Source organism: Mus caroli, unplaced genomic scaffold (genome assembly GCF_978045245.1).
Source record: "Mus caroli unplaced genomic scaffold, Mus_caroli_1 scaffold_18, whole genome shotgun sequence".
Taxonomy (NCBI): Eukaryota; Metazoa; Chordata; class Mammalia; order Rodentia; family Muridae; genus Mus; species Mus caroli.
The window spans coordinates 50803397-50827452 of NW_028227273.1; the positions used below are offsets into that span (position 1 = coordinate 50803397).

The following is a 24056-nucleotide window of genomic DNA, read 5'->3' on the forward strand; positions in this document are numbered from 1 at the left end:
ACTGTCGAGCAAGGCATTTATACTTCACCATTCAATGACCACCTTCTAGAAAGTTCATTTCGGGAGAAGCTGCAGCTGAAGAGGAATCCTGAATGGGGGTAAATTCTCAGAATCTACAGCAAAACCCAAACCATAAATCAAACAGAAGGAAAATGCTGTTTAAACTGTGATGGCCACCAAGGGGACTCAAAGATCTATTGTCACTTAAAGAAATCATAGGTACCAAAAAAGAAAAGAAGGAAAGAAAAGAAAAGAAAAGAAAAGAAAAGAAAAGAAAAGAAAAGAAAAGAAAAGAAAGGAGAAAAAGTCAGCCCAAAAAAAATCTGCGTGGGAAACTGAGACATCTTGTCTTACAATGAAAATCTGGGCTGTATTTCTTTCTTGTAGGAGGAAATGAGAATCCAGACTCTGGTGTTAAATGGAGTAGGTGTAGATGAATGGAAATATTTATCAACATGTAGTTAACAGCACTGGTTTTCAAACATGGAGATGTGGGGTTGTTTCAACAAGAGCATATCAAGTACACTTGGCTAACAGAAAATAGCAGGATTCAATCACTGAAAATGCCATAATTATTCTGGGCCTCTGTGTTTGCATCTGTGCAATGGGACTGAGCCTTCTTAGGGTGGTCATTAGGAGTAAAAACATACACACAGGGTAGCCCTCCATACATCCGTACATACTTGTGTTCAGGAACCCTGGAAGGTTGGCTACAAGAAAATCATTCAAATACTTGCTGCATTCCCCAAGCCAGGACCCTCAGACCTCCCAGGCATTGGTCACATCTATTCATTCCAGAAGTCTGTTGACATATACCCCCAGGGAGCCCACTGAAAGCAAGATCCTGTCTCTGGTGACTAACCCTGGCAAACGTAGCATCCTCCAAGAGTCTGCAACCCAAACTGATCTATTAGAGCTGATGAGATGATGGGAATACAGGGAATGGTGGAGTGATGGGGAGTGGCTTACTGAGAGGGATGGGCTACTTTAGGTTGCATAGGGAGAGGCCCTCTGGGGAGAGCGAACCCCACAGAAAACCCAGGGAAGATCTTCAGGCAGAGAAGTTGCCAGCACACCTTGAAGCGAAACAAGTAAGCGTGACGTGCGGACAGCATGTGAAATCATGTTGGCCCCGTGGACCACAGTGTCATTCTGGTTGATTCTGAATACAACAGGGAGGGTAAGGTTTGTGAATTGAGAACCATGACCCTCTTTGCATTTTTGAAAGATTGCCTTTACTGCTGAGACTGGATTAAAAGAGAGACAGTGTGTGAGCAAAGGGGCCTTAACTATTGCAAATGGCAGGGTATGGCTTGGCAGTAGAGTGCTTGCATAGTATATATACACAGAGCTCTGGATTCTGTTTCCAGCACTTTGGGTAGTTGTCCATGCCTGTAAATCCCAGCCATTCAGAGAGAGGGGAGGGTGATTCTAAATTCAAGGTCAGTTTCTCCTATATAGAAAGTTTGAGGCAATCCTGGGTTAAATGAGACCCTATCTTAGAGAAGAAGAGGAAGAAGAAGAAGAAGAAGAAGAAGAAGAAGAAGAAGAAGAAGAAGAAGAAGAAGAAGAAGAAGAAGAAGAAGAAGAAGAAGAAGAGGAGGAGGAGGAGGAGGAGGAGGAGGAGGAGGAGGAGGAGGAGGAGGAGGAGGAAGAAGAAGAAGAAGAAGGAGGAGGAGGAGGAGGAGGAGGAGAAAGAAGAAGAAAAAGGAGAAGGAGGAGGAGGAGAAGAAGAAAGAAGAAGAAAGAAGAAGAAAAAGAAGGAGGAGGAGGAGGAGGAGGAGGAGGAGGAGGGGAAGGAGAAGGAGAAGGAGAAGGAGAAGGAGAAGGAGAAGGAGAAGGAGAAGGAGAAGGAGAAGAAGAAGAAGAAGAAGAAGAAGAAGAAGAAGAAGAAGAAGAAGAAGAAGAAGAAGAAGAAGAAGAAGAAGAAGAAGAAGAAGAAAGAAGAAGAAAAGAATGAGTCTCTGATCCAGTTTCCATTGTCACCTGGGGACTAGAAACAGATTGCGGTCCCTGAGGTGTATTTCAACAAGAACAGGTGAAACACACATGGCTACAGAAACTCCCAGGATTTGATGACTGGGACTGTCTTATAGGCTCTGGGACTCCATGCCTGCATCTGTACAAGGGAACCTCGAGGAAACAGGGCAGCAGAATGTAAGAGCCAGAGAAGGGGAAGAGCGATTGCTGATAGCATCTTCCAAGCAGGATACAGATATGACAGTCATGAACCTTCAGCTTCCATTTGATTGGTCCTCCCCGAGTCCCCAGACACTGAGCCTTCTTAACAGTCTGCTCTGGCGGGGAGCTGGGGGCAGCTCACAGAAGCCCTCCCACATAGTGCTGATCTCTTGGTAACTGACAGATTCTGGGAGCCTGGGAGGCATGATATCCAGCTGGATACTTGCGCTTGAGTCTCCAGGATCCAAACCCAGGGTCACAAACATGGTCCAGATGAAAAAGTCCATGGGACACCAAACAAAACCAAAGCTGGTAAAGAGGGGAATGAGATCAATGGAGGGCGGGGGAAGGGCTAGTAGGGGCAGGGAGGAAATGGGAGACAGGTAGAGAGCACAAAACTGGTATAAGGTGCATGTATGAAACTACAAAGGAACAAACAAATTATCTTGTAAATAATAAAAGTGAAAGAAACCACTGTGGGGTCTGAGGGAAGATGCTGGGTGGAGCGGGTGAACATTGGAGGGTAGAGGTGGAACCGGCTCGATGAAATGATGTGGGGACACCGTGTCTGTGACTTGAGTGGCTGACTGATTGACAGGCTAATTTTCTAGGATGGACAAGGTGGTGGGGAAACCAGGTGTTTGTGGGGGAGAGCCCAGAGTTCTACGCTGGCCAGGTAAGGTCAAAATGACTGTATTAGAAAACAAGCCACGGCGCTGAGTCCCAGGAGACATCAAAGCTGAGTCACGTTAACTGTGACACCCAGGTGAGGTTCTGCAAACGGCCCAAGTCACCAGGGCTGCACGGGTTCTGCTGTTCTGTGGGCTTGTTTTGCTGCCGTTGCAGAACATGCTCCCAAATTCTCAGTCTTACGCTGCCATTTCTGCCTAAGCTAGCTTTTCAGCCGGTATTACTCAATACCCTCACAGACCTTAAGAGATCCACCGTGTTTGACAAGATCATTTCTAAGGTTATTTCCGGCTTTGCTGCTTTATGCAACTAAGCAACCTTTTTTTTTTTTTTTTTTTTTTTTTTTTTTTTGGTGGTGGTTGTTGTTAAATCGCTTCCTATGGTTTCTGCTGAAGCAGATGGCATTGCAGTGGGCTCTGTGGGATGAGCTACACGGAGAACAATGGCCGTATGGAGTCAGCACCAGCTTTGAGAGAGGTACCACAGGCTTCGCACATTGCAACTCATTTCTTCTCACAAAGGCGCTGGCAACTGCTTTATTTTGCAGCCAGGGCTCAGGGGTACCTATGGGAAGAAGCTGGTGATGGTGTCAGGTCTGACCTTTTTAACATCTACTGTGTTAGTTAGCCACCACACTGTGCTGCTGGGAGCAGGCTTGACCTGACAGGACAGGAGGTGAGCGAGCAAGGACCTGAAACAAGTTCCTGATCCATGGTGGGGGAGGCAGGCTGAGGACTGCAGAAACCTACTTTCTTACTTTACCGCAGTGCTGGCATAGCACACACAACCCTGGCAGACCTCTAAGTAGGCTGTGCAGACTGCTGAGTTCTCTTCTCTGTTTCCAAGGGCCCTGTGACATTGGGCGGGGCAGAAAGAACACAAGGCATGTGTCTTCATCTAGGCCTTGAGAGGAAAGGGACCTCTGAGGTACACAGAGTATCCTTAGCAACCAGCCATTTCATAGGCAAAGGAAACCAAGGTTACTTAAATATATGGATAGGTTACTTTCCAGAATTAGTTGGGTAACTGGTCAAGGTAAACCTTGAAGTGTTGGTTTTCTGAGTCTGTGTTTAAGCTTCTCACAGTGTCCTTGCCTCTCTGGCTTTATAAGACATCCTGGACCCCCTTCCTAGCAAGATGAATCATCAACTTTTTGTCCTGAACTTTGGCCCATATTAATTTATTATTATTAAGGTCTAAGATATACAGACAAATCATACCAGCACAACTGTATGGTTATAATACAGAACAACCAGCCACTGCATAAATACCGCCCACCTACAGTACCCTGGAAAACGCTATGCCATCTGGCCAGCCATGAAATAGCTACCAAAGTCCTTGGGGTAGCTGCTATTCTGTCTATCACTATAGTTCTTTGCCTATTACCAAACATTGTAAGTAGTTTTAAAGCCTGCCTCATTTTATTCTACATTATACTAGGGGAGGATGCCCTTCTGTTATATAAGTACACACAAACACAGCCACCTGTTCTCCTTGAAGCAGTATTGAACATATCCACTTTTAGGCTGTTACCAGTCAATTTCTATAAACATTTTTGTCTGTGTCTTCTGTAGGCATATGGACTCATCTGTCTCATAAATGTGAATCGCAGGGTAGACACAGATTGTTTTCTGGAAGACACCGCAAATGGCTTTCCAAAGCAGTTGTAATAATTTGCCCCCTGTTGGTAATGTACGAGAGTTCCAGTTGTTATAAGATCTTGCCAACGCTTGGCACTGACTGTCTTTTTGCTTTCAGCCATTTTGTTGACTGTGGTGTAGTGGTATCTCGGTATGAGTTTAATCACTATATCCATGAAGACTTTATCATTTAGATATACTCATTTATGAAATGTCTGTTCACGTATTTTGCTCAGTCTTTAATCAGATTTTTCTTTTACCTGATTTTGCAATTTCTATGTATAGTCCAGGAGCATAGTCCTTGTCAGGCAATAAAACGTAAATGTCTTCTCATGTGAAGCCTTGATTTTTTTTGAGTGGTATCTTTTAATGATTAGGAGTTATTATTAATGATTTCTTTCATTCATTTATTAATTTTGTGTGTATGTGTGTGTGTTCACATGTATGTACACATGTGTACCACAATGTGTATGTAGGGATCAAAGGACAACTTGTTTGTGTTGGTTCTTTCTTCCACCATGTGGGATCGAGAGATAGACCTTAGATGGCTTTGAACTCAGATGGCCAGGCTTGAGAGCAGGCCCTCTTGTCCACTGAGCCATCTCACTGGCCTGAGGTCTTCATTTGGAAGTCCAGTTTTCCACCTATTGTGTTTAATGTTCACTGGTCTTATTTAAGAAATCTGTACCTACTCCTTGCTTCTTTTAAGTCGGGGAGACCAGAACGTCTACTCATTTCCTGATGACTTAGCAGCTCTGTGGGATGCTGATAACTTAGCTTTTTGGTCAGCTCTATGAGGCACAGATAATGAGAGGTAAGAAAAGAAGTAACAGGATGGTACTGATGAAGTGAATGGAGGAAATGTAGGAATCAGGGCATGGTGGACCATGGCTGTAATCCCAGCATCAGAAGTTCAAAGCCAGATCTGCTATGTGAGACCCTGTCTCAACTGCTTACCCCCAAAGGCAACAACAACAAAAATGAATATACAATTAAAACTGGAAGGGACATTTTTCTTGAGAGAAATGATAGACTAATCATCAAACCATCTGATGGACTTAAGTTTTTCTCAGGAAGCTTTTCTCCAGACTTTTGAGGAAGGGGGTGTTCAAAGCCTCACTGAATGATTACCGTAACTTCCTAGATAGACATGAAATGGGGGCTCCAGAAGAGAAGCATGCAATTGGTAGGGGCACAAGCAAGCTTATGTTTTTCTTGGAATAGGCAGGGGCTGCTTTAGGTAATTCCACAGCATCACTCCACAGTCCTTTACTCTATCTCCCTCCCATCAGCGCAGCCATGGCTGGACCACCTATACCTGTGCATATTCTGAATAACTTCATACACTTTGCAACTTGGGGGCTTCTCTTCCATATCTGCCTCTTTCCCTGGCAGGACCCTCTGCCAATGAGCTCTAAGAACTCACTTGTTACTCACTAATGCCTCTTCCAGAGAGCAAGAACCTCCTATGATATCTGACAGCCAAAGGATAAAGGCCCTGAATATAATGTTCTGCACTGTGCCCTGGACAGTTTTGTATTCTTCCCATGGAATTCAGTGAGCAATTATAATCGTAAAGATCTTCTCCAAGCCTGGCCTCATACTTGTAAGCCCCTCTTCCCTGCTCCACCGTGTCCCATGCTATTTAGCCCCCATCCCTACTATTTGGTTCTCAGTCATTACTATGGCAAGTGCACTTGGCTTTGATGTTTGGCTCAACTCTCTGGGGAGTGCAGGCTAAGATGACAATGAATAGGAGTTTTGCTTAATTGATGTAGCTTCATCAGATTTCTAATGTGGGTCAATGTCTACCCTGTTACAGCTTCAAAGGAAAACTCGCACCTTTTAGTGAGTTGCTAACTCAAGGCAACTGCCTTATTGATTTATTTCAGAATCAATGAAGTTCTCTGTTAACCACAGGGCTTGAAGTATCTTTCTATAGACAGTTGATGAGGAGGGGCCAAGACCAGGATCAGACATTAAGACACTCCCAGGCTAAGACACTAAACTTAGACCAATTTGGTCTACAAGAAACATATCAAGAAGCTGACTGTCCCACAACTGGGGCATTGTCATGTTCTCAGCTGGACTTCTTTGGTTAAGGTCTCTACTTTAGTTGCTGGCCTAGCTCCTGGTGAGCCCAGTCTACACTGTTGAGGTAGTTAGGAGGGAACCATTAACAGGTACTGCAAGAGGCAGTAAAGGTAGTATGCTGTGGAAATGTGTACATAGCAGAGCTGATGTATGCAACTCTCTCTCTCCCTTCTTTCTGCTGGTATAAGAGAACATGACAGTGAGTCAACAGAAGGGGACATCTGAAATGGCTGTGTGGCCTTAAGGGTGTCCTCAGCAAGGGAGACAAATGATGAGTGTTGTCAGTAGATGATTCCATCCATCCATCCATCCATCCATCCATCCATCCATCCAAATCCCATCCTCCCAGCCTTCTCCAGGTCCACAGTGACCACAGCCATGACCAAACATTCGAGAACAATGGTTACCTATAAGACCCTCAATGTTCTTATAGCCCCAGGAAGCAGACCTTCTACAGTTCACCTGAACAAATGCGCACATCACGAGTTGCCATGCTACCACCAGCACAGGCACTTCTAAAGGAAGTGAGGCATCAGGAAAAGGGCAGAGCAAGGACTGGGAGATGACAAGGAGGAGAGCGATGGTGACATTTACATAGCATTTGGAAAGTCAGCTCTCTGCTCGCTTAGCCCACTGCTATCCCGTTTTATCCCGGAGCTGCTCTCACACTTCTTGTACTCTGGCTGATGTGCCAGCCTTCTCACTAGAGAGCTCTATTTTTGAATTCTTGAGCCTCCCTGCCTTGCTCATGGTAGGATCTCTGTTTCTGGAGGGCTTCGGTCTTTGCTAGCATGCCAATTTCTCAGTCAGCCTGCCTACCACCACTGGGAGGATTTCTACCTGAGCCATCTCCCCCTTTCCTTCCCTGTGTTTTATTGTTTTCTTCCTAACACACATCACTCCTAGCATATTATTGGACTTCATTACTTTGCTTATCATTTTTTTCTACCACTAGACAATGCTTAATAGAAAACATCTTTATTGCTTTATTTGATGAAACCTGTTTATAATAGAGAACAAGGGACTATTAAAAGAAGGCTCCTTCTCCTCAAAAGAGACTTCTCCTCAAGAGAATAGAATTTCTTGTCTGGATGGAGACCTAATATTCTAGCTGGTCTTGGTCAGTCACCTGGCTAAGGGATCACCATTAGGAAGGCACGCTAGAAAAGGTAAATAGAGCAACCCTTCTTTAATGAGATACTATACTCTTCCTTCCCAGAATTCCTGTCCCTAGCTTAGTCCCTGTGAGCAGCTATGGTGTCCTAACGCAGAAAGAAATAACTATTTCCTTTGCTTGTCTCTTCAATCTTTGTCTTCAAATGTTGGCAGGAGCCCAAATATGTTTTTTTCTGGTACCCAGGGCTTCCTTACTGCTTTTCTAAATCAAGCCCCACTACCACTACCACCACCAACATGATGTGGCTGCTTCTCTATCATGTGTCTCACCTCCTTGCCTTCTTCAGATAAGCAGTATAGTTCACGTCCTTCTCTTACATTCTTCTCCTCTAAGATGCTTCTGAGACTTACAGCTTGCATGTCCCAGGGGTTATCTTTGAAACTCTAATAAAATTATCCTTAAGCTTCCATTTGAATCTGTGTTTTAAAAAATATTTTATTAATGGGACCAAGATCCCCCAAGAAGAGTCTAGAACAGGTCTGGAATATGATAGACACTCCAAAAATGTTACCTGAGCCAAGAACTTTTATTTTTGGATCACTTTGTTGCTTACTGCCTACTCTTATAGTTCTAATATTTACAGAAACCATATTTTTCTAATAAGTGTTGTTTTATAGTCCAGACTGGCTTTTAATTTATGTTTTTTTCTGCATCAGCATCATATGTGTGAGGATCATAGGTGTGTACCACCACACCTAGCTTTAAAAAAACCCAGTATTTATAATTCATTATTAACTATTTGTTTTATACTTTTCCAGATACAATGCTTAGTGACAGAGAACAAAATGAAAGAGGAAAGGAACCCCCAGGTCTGAAGACCTTACTATTTGCGCTAGAAGACTCCTGTACTACACCGCAGTAAATGTGGTATTAGAGTTGAGTCCATGATGGAAGGGAAGCACCAGGAAGACATAGATGGGCCTTACAGATCAAGCAAGATTCTTACAGTAATCAAAATCCCAAAGATCTGGAGCTTCACAGACACTTGTTAGGGTTAAGTATAGGGGAAGAAGAGGCAAAGAGCCATAGCAGAAGATGAAAATAATAAACATAAATGCCTGCATTCTTATGATGATATAATCACTTCTGTATTGACATTCAACTTTCTATTCAGTACATATTTCCTGCATTCCTATTCCATGCTGAACTGAGGATTCAGTCATACACAGATTTCTGTTTCTATAAAACTTACCATCTGGTAAAAAGAAACAGATAATAGACAAAATAGATCATCAAGAATTTGAAAAATAAGTGCTCTTGTTGAAAACAGGGGAAGAAAAGAAGTAGAGATGCATAGGAATCCCAATACATGGGAAAACATATATTGACATTTGGGGTTCAAGTGTTGTTTTGCTTTGCTGTTTTTTGTTGCTTTTCTTCATTTCTAGATAATTTTTTTAGTGTCATTTCTGAGAGCCTGGCAGCTGGTGTGGTCAGCCTATGGCTTTATGGAAATAGAGACTCTCGTGTATTACATTAATTGCACTATTAATCGTCTGAAAGCTTGAAGCAGCTGTCCAATAAACAGACAAATAAAAAGACCCACAATGACGACAAGTATTAGGCAAGAATGACGGGTTAGGATGGAGATTTGGGGCCTGGAATCTTGGCTTTCCAGCCCAGTTTTGCTACTGACTGGCTGATGTGGACAACTCCTTCATACCACAAAGCCTGCCTTTTCCCAAGGACAGCGTAGACATTGCTATCAATTGGAGTGTGGTGATTCAGGCCCACTGGAAGAGGTGAGAATAAGGATCAACAACTGGATGATGATTTGAAACAGAAGTCAAGTAGACCTGGAATTTGATCGATACCTTGATAATCTAGAGAAAAGTCGCATCTAGTCGTCATCCCAAGTATATCTGGCAATTGAGTAAGGACCAAAGAGTTGTCATCTAAGAACAAAACTGTTTTTCTAGCCAAGAAGGGAAAATGCTTCCTCTGCCTTTTTTCAGAGCATAGCACAGCTCAGATAAATGGACTGTAGTTATAGAGCTTCAGGAAAAAAAATCCGAAGCATCATGGGTAGTGAGGGTACCGTTTCTGGAGGAATCAACAGGGAGGCTACAATCTGAAGAGGAGATAGCTACTGTTGGAAAGCTGGCCCTTAGTTGTCTCCGTTCTAACTCTGAAGGCCTAACCTTCAACTCAGGACCCAACTGAAGAGGCTAGATATTGAAGAGGCCCCATGGGACTCCAAGTTTGTTTGAAGTCTAAGTTTAAAAAAAAAAAAAAAACTAGATCAACAGTAGAAACATGAGGTGAACCCATTGTTTCAAAGTTCTGAAAAATGATGTCAGAAGGCATGGTACTATCATAAAGACCACATATTGTTCATAGTCTCTACAGAGTGTAAGGGGTCTACATCAGCACAGAAAGGGGCTAGAAAAATAACAGCCATATGTTGCATGCCTTAAGTACATGTGTGCTCCAGTTGCAACACCCTAGAGGATGATGTGATCTTATAGACACTGTGAAGATGGTAAATGTGAGTCAGAGATAAAGATGACTTCTTAACAGTGACAAACTACTAACGAGTAAGACCACCGGTACAAAGCCAAAATTCATTTCCTCTCTGCTTCCCACTAACACTCAGTCTACATCTTTCATCACAGTGGAATGCCTAAGACTTGCTCAAATAAGCCTGATGACTGTGCCTACTTAGTGTTCTCCTTTGAGGTTGTCACTCAGCAGCACAGCCCCATCCATCAGGGAGGCTGTTGTAACAAAGGAGGGTGGGGAAAGGGCTGCAGATGATTTATATTAGTCTAGACAACACACACCCTGCACAACAGCTACAAAGGATCTAAATGATACTCAGGGATCTGTCAATAAAACATCTACAAAGTAGAGACAGCTACTCAATTGGAGAGTGGCCACATAAAGCAGTATGTGTGAAATGCCCACTAGGCAAGGAAGGACAAGGTATTATTAGATAATTTTCTAGCTGCTTCTGCAAAATGTCCGACAAAAGCAACTTAAGGAAGGGCAAGTTTAATTTGGTGCCACAGTCCGTAGTGGTGGGGAGGTCATGGTAACAGGAAGTTTGAGCAACTGGTCATACAACATCTGCAGTCAGGAAGTAGAGAGAGATGGAAGCTGATGTTCAACCCGCCATCCCCCATTTACTCACTACAGATCTATAGAAGGGTGCCGCCCACAGTAAGTATGGGTTAACCCCTTCTCAATTTTCCTAATCTAGAAAATCCATTACAGTCAAACCCCATGTGGGGTCTGTCTCCGAGGTGATTCTTGATTCTGTCAAGTTCAACGCCAATTTTAACCATCACAGACAACAAACACCAGGGTCTGGAAGTTGACTAGAGAAGGAGGCACCTAATCTGACCTCGCCACCTCCCAGAAGCAGTAGCCAGACTGAAGTCCTAAGATGTGTGCTTTAAAGCCTCTTTAGCTTCTTTTACTTAGCAGATACAAAGCTATGACTTGATTTGCTAAGTCTTTTATTTGAAGGACACATCTGTTAGTCATGAAGAAATTACCATAAGTCTTTGAATATCCACCTTCTCTTCCTCTGTGTATAAGATAATCCTGATTTTGCACCTGGGCATGGGGCCACCTAGAACAAGGTGATATTCTTAGTGTCTCTTGCACACAGGCAGGTCCAAATGCCACACTCTATCCAGGTGAATATGGTATGAAGTAGTACGTGTGATGTTCGAAGTCTGTTCTGCTTCTCTCATCCAAACTTTATCTTGCATCTGTTCGGCATGGACCACTATGCTGCAGAAAGATTGGGGCATGCTGTGACAGTTAAGAGAAATGACACAAAAACTGAACTTTTCCTTTGTATGTGGTCAACTTTGGGTATGTTATTCCATAAGAATATGTTAGTAGTAATAATTTGGATTTCTGACTGGTGATAGTGGTGCACACTTTTAATCACTAATCCCAGCTCTCAGAAGGCAGAGAAGCAGGTGGATCTCTGTGAGTCAGAGGACAGGCTTGTCTACAGAGGTTTCCAGGACAGCCAAGGCTACATAGAAAAACTTTTATCTTGAGAAAACAAAAACAAAAACAAACAAAATAATGAATAAACGGATTTGTGTGTGTAAGAGAGGTTGTATATATGCATCAAAAGCCCTTATATAAATTTTTGTGTTCTTTGTACATATTGAGACAGTAACAAAAAAATCAACTGCATTGCTCTGACTCCAGAATAGCTAGAATATTCTAGATCCAACAGTGAACATCACTGGATTTCTCATTTGAAGATTTTAGAAATGTGAGGGGCATCAAGGCAGAATAGTTGTATAAATAATACACAGAGTCTCTCTGCTTTGTCCACAGGGCCCTGGTTTTAGATTCATGACCCTTGAGAACCATGAAGATCTTCTACGGGTCATATTAATATGTACTTCTTCCTGACCAGCTCCTTTGAATGGGAACCTAATTATATCATCCAGATGAATGCCTTCCAATTTTAACATCTTCCCTTATTAGAAAGGCAGAGGAATAACTAGAAGGCAATCAGCATGCTTCAAGGATCCTGGGACTTAGGGGCTGAGTCTCACGGGCTCTCAGTGTGGAGGACACTGCAGCCATTTCCCCTCTGCCCACTTCTCCTGGCAGTGTTGACCACAAGTCACAAAATAACCAGCAAAAACTTTTAGTTTGGTGAGGTGACAGATCCCTAATCTGCTCCAAATGCTTCCATATCTCAAATCTATTGAAGTTGGGGGTACATTCCAAACTCTTTCCTAATGTGAGTCCCGTTTTGGTATGACCTCATATCCAGCCTGTTATCTACTTCCCAGAATCACCCTTTCTGGCATTCATGCCCTGGTGCAGGCTCTTCCTGGTGTACCATCCCTTCCTCCTTTCTTTGCTTCATATGGTGAGTACTTTCTTCTATAAAGCTGTAACTTCATAATGACCCCTTAGTAATGTTTCCTCTCATTCCAGAATACCAGCTAACAACCACTCCGGTCTTCCATAAAATGGAAGCAGAGCAAACCAAGGCATTTTGTCATTCCTGTGTTTCTGTTTCATACCTCTACCAGCCTAGGAGGTTGAAACTATGCCTCTGACTAATATTCCTATGGCTAAGTACCTCCTACTCTACAGCACATGTTCTGGTTTAATTGTGAAAGTGGACAGCTCCCTAAAGCCCTATCACATGATTGATCATAATGCCCTCCACCTGTCCGATCATTCTCATCACAACAACCTTCATCCAAATCTGTATTCTCTTCTTACATAACAGAGAAATGCATAAATAAGAGTAGCGACCTCCCTCTGCCTCCAAAGACCAAGCAGCTTTCTACCATACCTTTGCAACAAAGCAAAATACAAAGTGTGATACACTGGAAGTAAAGACACTTAACCAGTGACATGATGGCACTTCTGAAGGCCTGAGGATCTGAGTTGGATCTCCAGAGCCTATGTATAAACTCAAGATGGTATACATGTTTGTAATCCTAGTGCTAGAGAGGCAGAGACAGGAAGATGTCTCTGGCTGGCTGACCAGACACCCTCGCCTTCTTCGTGAGTTCTAGGGCATAGAGTGATATTCTCAATGGAAGTGAACACAGTTTCTAAAGATAGTACTCAAGGTTGTCCTCTGGCCTACACACACACATACACACACACACACACACACACACACACACACACACACTTAAAACATGAACAAACAACTTGACTCTTTGTGATACAATTGAGAGATTCTACTTTACAAACATCACATTGTAAGAACAATACTTCCTACCCACATAAAATTGTGGCTATGAAGTAGCATGCTTTCAAAGAGAGTTCAGATCTTCTGAGGCTGCACAATGTTAACTGCCATTAATAACATGCTTAGTTATCTAGTGCACTATTTTGCTGACCACAACCCATGGAGTGCCTCCTTTCAAAGAGAGAATATAAAATAGACCATCCACTATCTTTCTCATCCATAATTCAGATTTACTGCTTATTCATTCGGACATTGGATGGTAAGGCTTTTAGCTCAAATTTTATTTTTAAATATTCCAGGATTGGAAACTATTTTTATGATAGAAATTAGAAAGCATTCGAGTAGAGCGGCGGATGACAGAATTTTTAGGCTATGATGCCTACGAAGCAAAAGAGAAATTGAACTCAGGTTGGGTAATTAATCTAATTTCCAGCTATCTCCACAGTTTTAAAGTAGAAATGGGATCTGAAGGTCAATATTGAAAGTATTGTAATTACAGCGTAATTACAGTGTAGCATTACTGTAGTGAGGTCAGTCTATAATTCCCTTTAACAGTCTTGCTCAGAAGGGGATGCTTAATGGTATTTTTTGAATAAATGGGCTCTGAGCTCAACCTCTCTCTTCCTTAATGAGCATCTTGCCTTAAAAACCTCTGTTATTTTCATGTAAAGTTCTCTCTCATTTAAGCAGCTTAGGCTTGGAGTTTCTGCCCAGTCCTTTCCAAGAAGTGGTGTCAGTTCACTCTGGTGCTGGGAAATGCAGTCTACTGTATTTCTTCTAAGGGACAGCATCTTTGCACTATGACCTACACACTCACACTCTTACAACTGACCTGGCAGTGGATCAAAAGAATAGTCCTCCCCATGACACCTGCACTTCAGTAGGGGAAGTTAGACAATAACACATAAACACACAAAATGCCACCTTGTGACTTCACTGAAAACAAAGCTGAGAGAAGAATGAAGAGCACCCGCTGGGTTATTGTGTTAGCTTAGATGTGCCAATCAAAAACTTGATGGCTTTAGAGGTGGGGGATGTGGTACTGTCGGTATAATGCTTGCCAGCATACAGGAAGCCTAGCTTTCATCCCAGGTACCATATAAACTGAGCATGATAACACAGGCCTGGAATCCCAGTACTTGGGAGGTAGAAGCTGAAGGGTTAGAAGTTCAAAGTCATTCTTAGTCATATGGTGAATTCCAGGCCAGCCTGAGCTACTGTTACCTACCCCGCAGAAAAGAATCAATGGCACTCCAGAAAGTGAGGAGCAAGCCATGTGGATGTATGCTGAGCTAACTCAGTAGGCTGCAAGACAGGGAGAGTATTGTTGGATATCATCAAAAAGAACAGAGGTAAAGGGGAGGTCAGAACAGCAGGGCAGCTGGTATAAGGTCTTCCAGGTATGGAAAGCCCCAACAAGGACTTAGTTTTCCTTATGAGTCCGATGGGAGACACTGAAGCCCTTGTTTCCATCTTGACTGGGGCAAGGGTTCTATGCCTGACTAATTTTCAGTTCTATCTAGCGACTTCCCCTCCAAAAAGTAGCAGAACTTGTCCTTGGGGAATGGGGATTCTTCCTATCTATCCAGATTCCCCTCCCCCATTCCTGCTATCTCATGCTCTAGGGTGGGCTTTACTCATGCAGGCTTGGAAGGATCAGGAAAATTACAACCAAGAGAAGAAGAAAAGCATAAAAAGAAGGTTAGTGTCCATCTCTGTCACCTGCCCTTGACCAGACTGCAGAGCCAGTGGCTTCTGGGATCTCAGTGTTGCTGAGGTGAGAGGGTGCTGCTGTACTGGAGCAAAACTGTAGTTCACAACTACAGCACAGAAGTTAGATGATGAACAAAGACAGGGAGAGAGGTAGAAGAAGGGATGGAGAGAGAGAGAGAGAGAGAGAGAGAGAGAGAGAGAGAGAGAGAGAGAGAGAGAGAGAGAGAGAGAGAGAGAGTTGGGGTGGGAGACTTGGAAATAAACTCAAAACCTAACAAAAATCCACTATGGCTGTGGAATATCACCATATTAATCATCATCATGGTAGATCTGGCTGGCTAGGTGTGTGTTCCCCTTGTCTCTTTACTCCTTCATGTGCATCCCTACTGAAGCTGTGTTCATCGTCCAAGAGGACAACCTTCCATGACAGAGGAGAGCAGGTCTTCTAGAGTGTAAAGGTATCAGAACACCCCTGCTGGAATCTCTACAAGTGTCTCCTTTACATCTCTAACAGAGTCCATCCATTTCATTTCTTTCATAAGAAATTGTTTTCAGTTCTGGAATATTTAGAAGTAAAATTGATGTAGTCATGATTATTTTGATCCATTTTCAGGTGAGAAAACCAGGTCATAAAAGCAGGAAGTATCCTTGTCTACAATCAATACCACTCATAGTCAACCTGAGAAGTCTGACCAGAATGTCTAATTCTAGAATGGTCTAACAACCTATGTCAGTAAAGGAGGCTTCTTCAGAGGTCAAAAACGGCACTATTTGTTCTGGGAAAGGGAAGGAACACCGAGGAGCACATAGGAGGACTGTTTGGTGCCCAACAGGTCTGCTCCTCTCTCTACCCAGAGCCAATTTGAATATTTGACCCTCGATAAAACTCAATACATATTTGATGAATGAGCAAATGAATGAAAAAGTACTTTGCATAGTCCTGACAAATTGTAAATGATCAATATATTGTTGCTATTCTTAACTTTGCTCATGGCTTATGCATCCTGCTCTAGAAAAAGATGGCCCGAGATGATGTTTTTAGTATAGAAAGGCATAGTGAAGTCATAGAAGAAATCGATTCTATTAAGCATACTATGGATGTGGCTACAATAATACAATAAGAGATCTTATTTTGTGTCATGAACCAAATCCCAGCTAAGTCTTTCCCTTGAGAGTTGGGGGTTTGTTTTGCTGGGCAGGTTTCCTAGGGAAAAGCTGCATTCTAAATAATCTGAACCTAAAAATAAAACAGCATCATCTCTGCCTCCATTACCTCTGTTCTACAATTCTTCATGGTTCATCTGTCACCAAGTCCATGGGGAAACACATGGGTGGAATGCTGTGAATTCTGTGCTCCCTGACTTTTTGCCTGCTCTTGGGTCCCTTTTCCTCCTGCTGGGTTGCCCCATCCAGCCTTGATATGAGGGTTTGTTTGTGCTTAGACTTATTGAATCTTGTTATACAGTGCTCAGTTGATATCAATGGGGGGGTCTGCTCTTTTATGAAGGGAAATAGGAAAGCAGTGGATCTGAGGGAAGGGGGTGGTGGTGGGTGGTAGTGAGGACTGGGAGACGTGGAGGAAGAAGAGGCTATGCTAGGATGTATTGCATGAGAGAAGAATAAATAAAAACAATTTTTAACAAGATTCACAAACAGATGCCCAAATATAAAATATATTTCAAATAAATATTTATATTCAGTACAGAATAGCAGTAGGTAGTAAATGTACTAAGCTTTTGCATTAAACACATTAAGCAGACTGTACACTTCAGGGGTCATTGCCTTCCAGATACATCAGTTCCAAAGCTCATTAGAAAACACTAAGCAGACTATTATGATTTACCAGCATTTGTTCTTAAATAGAAGCATTGGAGGTGCCGAGGGCATCCCGAGTTCCTCATTCAGATCTGCTTTTCTCAGAGAATACTTTTCGTGAAGGCACTGTGTTTTGTTCTGTTGTTAAATCTGGCACTCGGATTATAAGTATCAACTACAGTCAGCGTATCAATTTCCAACAGGGAAAAAGATCTTGAAATGGATGAGCAAGTTTGTGGTTGATGCTTCAGCCTAACAACGTCATTAGTTACAACAGTGTGTGCTTTGTCTGTCTCTGAAGTGACAGGTGGCTGAGAAACCCACCTGATATCCTTCTCAGGGAGCATCTGTCACCCACACAAAACTATCGTCCCCTTGTCTGCCACATTGTTCTGGGGCAAAAGAAAAGCTTGGTACTACAATTTTGAGTTTATTCATACATTTTAAGTTATTCCAAAAATGGTATCAATTCTAGACCATAGTATTCATAGTCCATTTGTTATATGCATGGTACCCTTCACACACACACACACACACACACACACACACACACACACACACACACACACTTCTAGTTCTCATAAACTTAAATAGGTCAAAGATATGTGTAATCAAAACACCATTTGATAATACCACCATTGCTTAGTTCCACATTTTGGCTACTAAGGAGTTCCTATGACTAGCTTTCTAGAGTTTTCCATTTTTCACCATTAAGTTGCAAACAGTACAAACTGGGCTGAGTTACCATGTCGATACAGAGGTTTTGATGATGTCAAAGAGCTGAAGTGGTTTGTATAACCATAGTGGTCACAGCCAAACTAGCTTTTGGCTAGCACTTGCTAAGCTTCAGAAGTTGAGCCCCACCAGCTCCTCTTCAAGGCAGCTCCTGATGCCCTGCACCCATGTGGTCCTTAGAGTCACTCTGTAGTATTCTTCTGCTCTCACCAGACAATGCAAGTCAGTTGAAATCCCCAGTAGTTCAAACACTGAAGAGATAGCATTGTGCTAAGAGGCCGAAAAGTGCTGGTCTCTTCCACAACCCACTCAACAGCATGACACAGACTTTGAGTCAGTCACCTGTACTCGTGTAGGGAAAAAACGAGACTGAACAAAACGGTCTTTCTTTGAGAGCAGGATTATGGATCACCTAGGATGGTGCAGAGACATGCCCAAGGTCACTTGGGTTGGGAAGAAACCCAGAAAAGGAGAGAAGAGACTCATGTGTGACCTTAAGATGTAATCGTGGGTGACAATGCAGATTTTCTCAGAGGGCATTCTGTTAAACACAGTGTTACAGAAGACAGCTGACACACACGCAAACAAACTTGCACATTCATGGTTATCTCATGAAGGCTCAGGAGCTCTTGGTGGAAGAGTAGTTACCTGAGGTTTCATGGGGAACATGGAGAGAAGATGGTCAATACGCCCCATCTTATAGTTAGAGAAGATGTGTGTGTGTGTGTGTGTGTTCTCCCTTGAACATAAAGTATTGTATGTCTTGAAATATCTAGCAGACCAAATCTGAATATTTCCCATGGAGAAAGCATTAACATATAACAGTATGGCTATGGCAGGGACCCTGAATTGAGCATCTCACAATATAAAACACATGTCACAATATTACATACATACCCATAATTATTACTTGTTTACATAAAATAAAAATAGAGCAAGAAGGAAAAGGCCTTGGCTACTTTTAGATTTTAGTCCTATCTAAGGAATTATCCTAGGGGCTGGAGAAATGACTCAGTGGGTAAGACCTGGCTTCAATTCCCAGCACCCAAATGCTGGCTCAGAACTGTTTATAACTCAAGTGCTAGGGGATCTGACACCTCCCCTGACCTCCATGAGCTCCCCACACACATGTGATGCACAGACATACACTCAGATGGGCACATAAATGCACTGCTGTGTGTCCCTGATGAAGAATGCCAAGAGGTTAAATGTGGGCTGGGTAAAAGCAACAGATGAAACTGCTTTTTTAAAGCTTCCCTTCCCCTCTACCTGGAATGATTGTGTCTAAGATCTATACATGGCTTTCTGAGCCACGGCTTTTAATGACAGTTAACACAGTGCCACCTCCCCAGAGAAGCTTCCATTGTCTATGGATTCAATAGCAGCTATTTTTTTTCCCATTGCTGTTCATTCTTCACAATACTAGTTTACTGTCTGCCTCCCACATGAGAATGTGAACTCTCTGAAGACAGGGACTGCTTTGCCCATCCCTTACTGCTGAGAATTAACAATTTATGCACAGGTTCTTAAATGAACAGGCAAAGCGAATGTTCTAGGCCTAAAAGTCCTTCAAAACTTCTACACTTCCTATGACACTTGCCCTGTTTCTTTTTGGCTCTAGTTAGTAAATTGGAGCTCTATGATATTTCTGACTTCCATCTAGATGTCTACAGACGCATGGGTGGATGTCTAGGGAAGGATCAGAAACCCCTTATCCTAAAGAGAGGGCATCCCTTCCCTTCCCCCTCCCTGGGAGAGCAGAACACTATTGGGAGTCACCAAAAGCTTTGAGAATGCTGCCTACCCATAGCTTCTAGCAGTGTTTCTAGAGGAGTGTTTACTGTCTCTGCCCAGAGGAAGCAGATAAACTCCAGATGTGCTGACCTGACTACACAGTTTGGGGCAAGCCTTGGCATCTCTGACAGCTTGAAGATCAAAAAATGCATAGTTTAAGTCTTAGCTTGAGGGATGTAGATCAAAGCACTCCAGCAGAGGCAACTATTGGCTGACCTTGATGTACCAATTTATGACTAGAAGAGACAAGATACTGGCTTAATATGATGGTCTATTCTCAGGTTCCATTCATACTTAATGTGTATGAATTTCTGGGCACAGGGCCTGGGTCTCATCGATATTTTTTAAAGCCTTTCAGAGTTAGCAATGTTCAATCCAGCTTAAGAACCCAAAAGACAGTGAACAGCAAATTTAATTATTATCTTTTCACCTTTTTAATATGAGTTTTGGGTCCTGATGCGGCATGACCATTTTCAGAAATATGAGAAGAATATTTGAGGAAATTTACATCCCATCAACACACATGTACACACATACCTATTTATCATAGCACTTTCTCTCTAGTTATTACTTCAACCTTCTAGATCTTTATTCATGTTCTTGTGCTACTAAATAAATCGCTAAGTTCCCAAGCCCACCACTGATGAGATTTCTATGAAGAGAATGAATATGAGTGACGATCACCGCCCAGTTTTCTCCTTTAATGTCACTCTGGCAGCTTTGAAAAACTTCAGAGGATTGAAGTCTGAATGGTCTCCTTTGCACCCAGCTAAAATCCAGGCTGTAGTGGCTTGCTCAGTCACCATAAGAGAGAGTATGTGCACAGGCTATTCTTCTCCCACATAGACCATCATACTTGCAAAGAATGCCCAGTGGCTGCATCTCCTTCACTGGCAGTTTTCCTATAGATTCCATAGAGAAAGGGAGAGCTACAAAAACATGAAAAAAATCTACCGTCAGGCAACCCAGATGCAGACCTCTGTTGTCACCAACATCAAATACGTTTCTAAGATTTATATTATTTTCAAAAATTATTTTATTACTTCACGTGCATGATAGTGTTGCCTGCAGGTATGTCTGTGCGCTACACATGTGTTAGGTACCCAGGTGGACAAAAGAGGGATGCTGGGTACCCTCAGACTAGAATTATGTACATTTGTGAGCTGCTATGTGGGTATTGGGATTGAACAGAACCATCTCTCCAGCCACTATTTATTTTATGTGTAATTGTATGTGTGTGTGTGTGTGTGTGTGTGTGTGTGTGTGTGTGTATCAGGAGAGAGGACTGCCATTTTATTAATGCTGAATCATAGCTCTAGATTGTATTTATGGTATTTTTGGGCTCTCCCTCTCTCTCTCTCTCTCTCTCTCTCTCTCTCTCTCTCTCTCTCTCTCCCCCTCTCTCTCTCTCTGTGTATGTGTATGTGTGTTCATGTACACCCATGCACATGAGTATAGGTGTCCAAATGTCCAGAAGGGAGTGGGATTCCTTGGAGTTGGCATTACAGGAGGTTGCGATGTGGACGACATCCAATCCAACGTGGTTGCTAGAAACTGATACACTTTAAGAGCAGTACTCTAACTGCTAAGCTATCTTTCCCAATAGCATCAAGTACTAGAGGCTTTGAAGAATGGAATTTCCACCTCTACTATTATCTATCGTTAGCACCTAAGCATGGATATTAAATTTGGGCACATTTTGGTGCCTGAAATTTTATATTTCCACTTCCTAAGACAGTATCTAATAAGTCATAGTGATGATGCCACAGAGTTTTTCTGTCTCATTTTTATTTAATTCTCCTCTTTTTTTAATAAACATAATATAGATGTTGATTTGCTGAGGATGCCCCTGCTACCAATTAAATGACCACATGTCTTAAATAGCAACTCATGTTTTCTTGACGGTGATGGTGTGTGTGTGTTTATGTGTGTCTCCCTGGGAGTGGGAGGGGAGCACGTTCTTTGTTCTGAATTATCCCTGTATACTACACAGAAGCTGGATTTTGTTTTGTTTGTTTGTTTAATAAACACATGTCCCTTTCCTTCAAAGAGTGCTGGAAACGATGGTCATGATGACAGAGGCATCTGACATTTCATGGCCCCTGAGTACAAGTTAACTACTGTATCCAGTTATTTTTCACCTTTGTACAATTCTTGGATAAGCCAATATGGAGGGTAGGAGGGAAATTCCTGTCCCCATATTCCAGTTGAGAACACTGAGACGTAAAATCAGGAGCTTCTCCACAGTAAACAAAGCCATGAGGCTCAGAGACATTGGTGGCAAGAGTGTGCAATCTGTGTCTCTAAACTCCACAGTTCTGAAGAAAGCTCTGTCTGCTTTGTGGTCATCCATTCTGACCATCTCCCCTCTGGTACCATAGACAATATGGTAAACAAGTCGAGTCATTCGACTAGAGGGTGCTATATACCTGCCAGCCCCTCCATGAAGCCACCCAACCGTTCTAATTCAGCCAGCCCTTAAGAACTCAGTGTCCAAACGCTGACACCACTGCATACACTAACAAGATTTTGCTGAAAGGACCCAGATATAGCTGTCGCTTGTGTGACTATGCCAGGGCCTAGAAAACACAGAAGTGGATGCTCACAGTCAGCTAGTGGATGGATCACAGAGCCCCCAATGGAGGACCTAGAGAAAGTACCCAAGGAGCTAAAGGGATCTGCAACCCTATAGGTGGAACAACATTATGAACTAACTAGTACCCTGGAGCTCTTGTCTCAGCTGCATATGTATCAAAAGATGGCCTAGTCGGTCATCACTGGAAAGAGAGGCCCATTGGACTTGCAAACTTTAATATGCCCCAGTACAGGGGAACTCCAGGACCAAAATGTGGGAGTGGGTGGGTAGAGGGGGGGGGGAGGGTATGGGGGACTTTTGGGATAGCATTGGAAATGTAAATGAGGAAAATACCTAATAGAAAATATTAAAAAAAAAAAGAACTCGGTGTCCATAGGACAATCTCTGCTTCTAGGAAACACTGAATGACTGGTTATATTTTAGTTCCCCATCATAGAGAAACGCAGTGTATGTGTGTATATTTGAAATCCCTCTTATATAGATAGGTATAGTATCAGGTTTACTATAGGTCTCTAATAAGTAAATATTTTCTTCACTATTGCTTTTTTTTTGTTTGTTTGTTTTTTGTTTTTTCGAGACAGGGTTTCTCTGTATAGCCCTGGCTGTCTTGAAACTCACTTTGTAGACCAGGCTGGCCTCGAACTCAGAAATTCGCCTGCCTCTGCCTCCCAAGTGCTGGGATTAAAGACGTGCGCCACCACCACCCGGCCCACTATTGCTTTATGTATGAGCTTCAAAGAGTTGAGAGTAGCTTGCAAGATTTCTGGGACAGGATATAGTCAAGACCAAAACAAAACAAAACAAACAAACAAAGCCTGGTAAGGACAGAGGGGTCCTTGGAGTTTTAGTCTCCGTGATGATCCAGCAGTGCTGGAGGGTGGCTCTAGCTGGTAACTCAGAGTGGGTTTGAAGCTAGCTCTAACCTTAACCTGGAGGGGGTTTTGTGACCTCTGTCCTCTTAGAGTGCTCACACCAGATAAAACTGGAGGAACTGTGTCTCTCACATACACTTCCCTTCAGGAGACAAGGACAGGCAACCCCAGACATTTCTGTTGAAATTCTATGACAGGTGGTCCAAAGTTGAACTTACACCAGAATAAGAATGAGTAAATACCGAGACGCGGGCTTCAGACTTAAAGCACAGCAAACCAGAAAGAAGACCAAATTCATTCCAAAAGAGTGTGTGGAACCGCAGCCTTGAGTGATACAATCATGTGTGGGTTCAGTGACGTATTAATCTCTACCTGGGAGACTCCAGCATATCACCTGCACTCGCAGTATTAAAGAAATCAGGGCTTCAGTAAGTAAGGCTTAGAAGGTTGGTGGTCCTTGACTGTTTAGCAAATTCTCCCCTTCTTCCTCATGCGTGTTTCAGAATAAGCTACTCTCTCTCTCTCTCTCTCTCTCTCTCTCTCTCTCTCTCTCTCTCTCTCTCTCTCTCTCTCTCTCTCTCTCCCTCCCTCCCTCCCTCCCTCCCTCCCTCTACATCCCCTTTACCCTTCTGTTTATAAATAAGAAGCTTGGCTAGTCCTTTTTCAGAACCTGAGAAGGAAAGATTTTTTTTTTACAAGCATGGAATCTTTTTCATAATATAAAACCAAATTGGAAAAAAAATCCCCAAGAGAATCATGGTGATGAGAGAACTGTTGCCCAGAACGGACAGGACTGCTGCGCAGCCAGGGCTAGTTAGTGTGTGTGACTCTGAGTTTCAGGATTGAAAGATGGATTTCTGCATGAACTTTCCTCCGGAACAAGGAAAGTGGTGCGAGGAACCGGCTCTCTGCTTTTGCACCTGACAAAAGCAACTTTAAACGCTGCTCACTCTCCGGACTTCAGATTTCTCCGCCCCAGAGACTGACACTGCAGCAGAACAGCTTTTGTTCAGTCTGAGGACCACATTCCGGAGTGTGTAGGTGGCATGTC

The 24056-nt window shown here is 42.8% G+C and overlaps 1 protein-coding gene across 4 annotated transcripts in view; it reads right to left on the minus strand.

The window, feature by feature from the left end:
- The window catches only part of Rcan2 (regulator of calcineurin 2), a 221407-nt gene that overhangs the window by 57516 nt on the left and 139835 nt on the right, over positions 1-24056 (minus strand). The window lies entirely within an intron of this gene.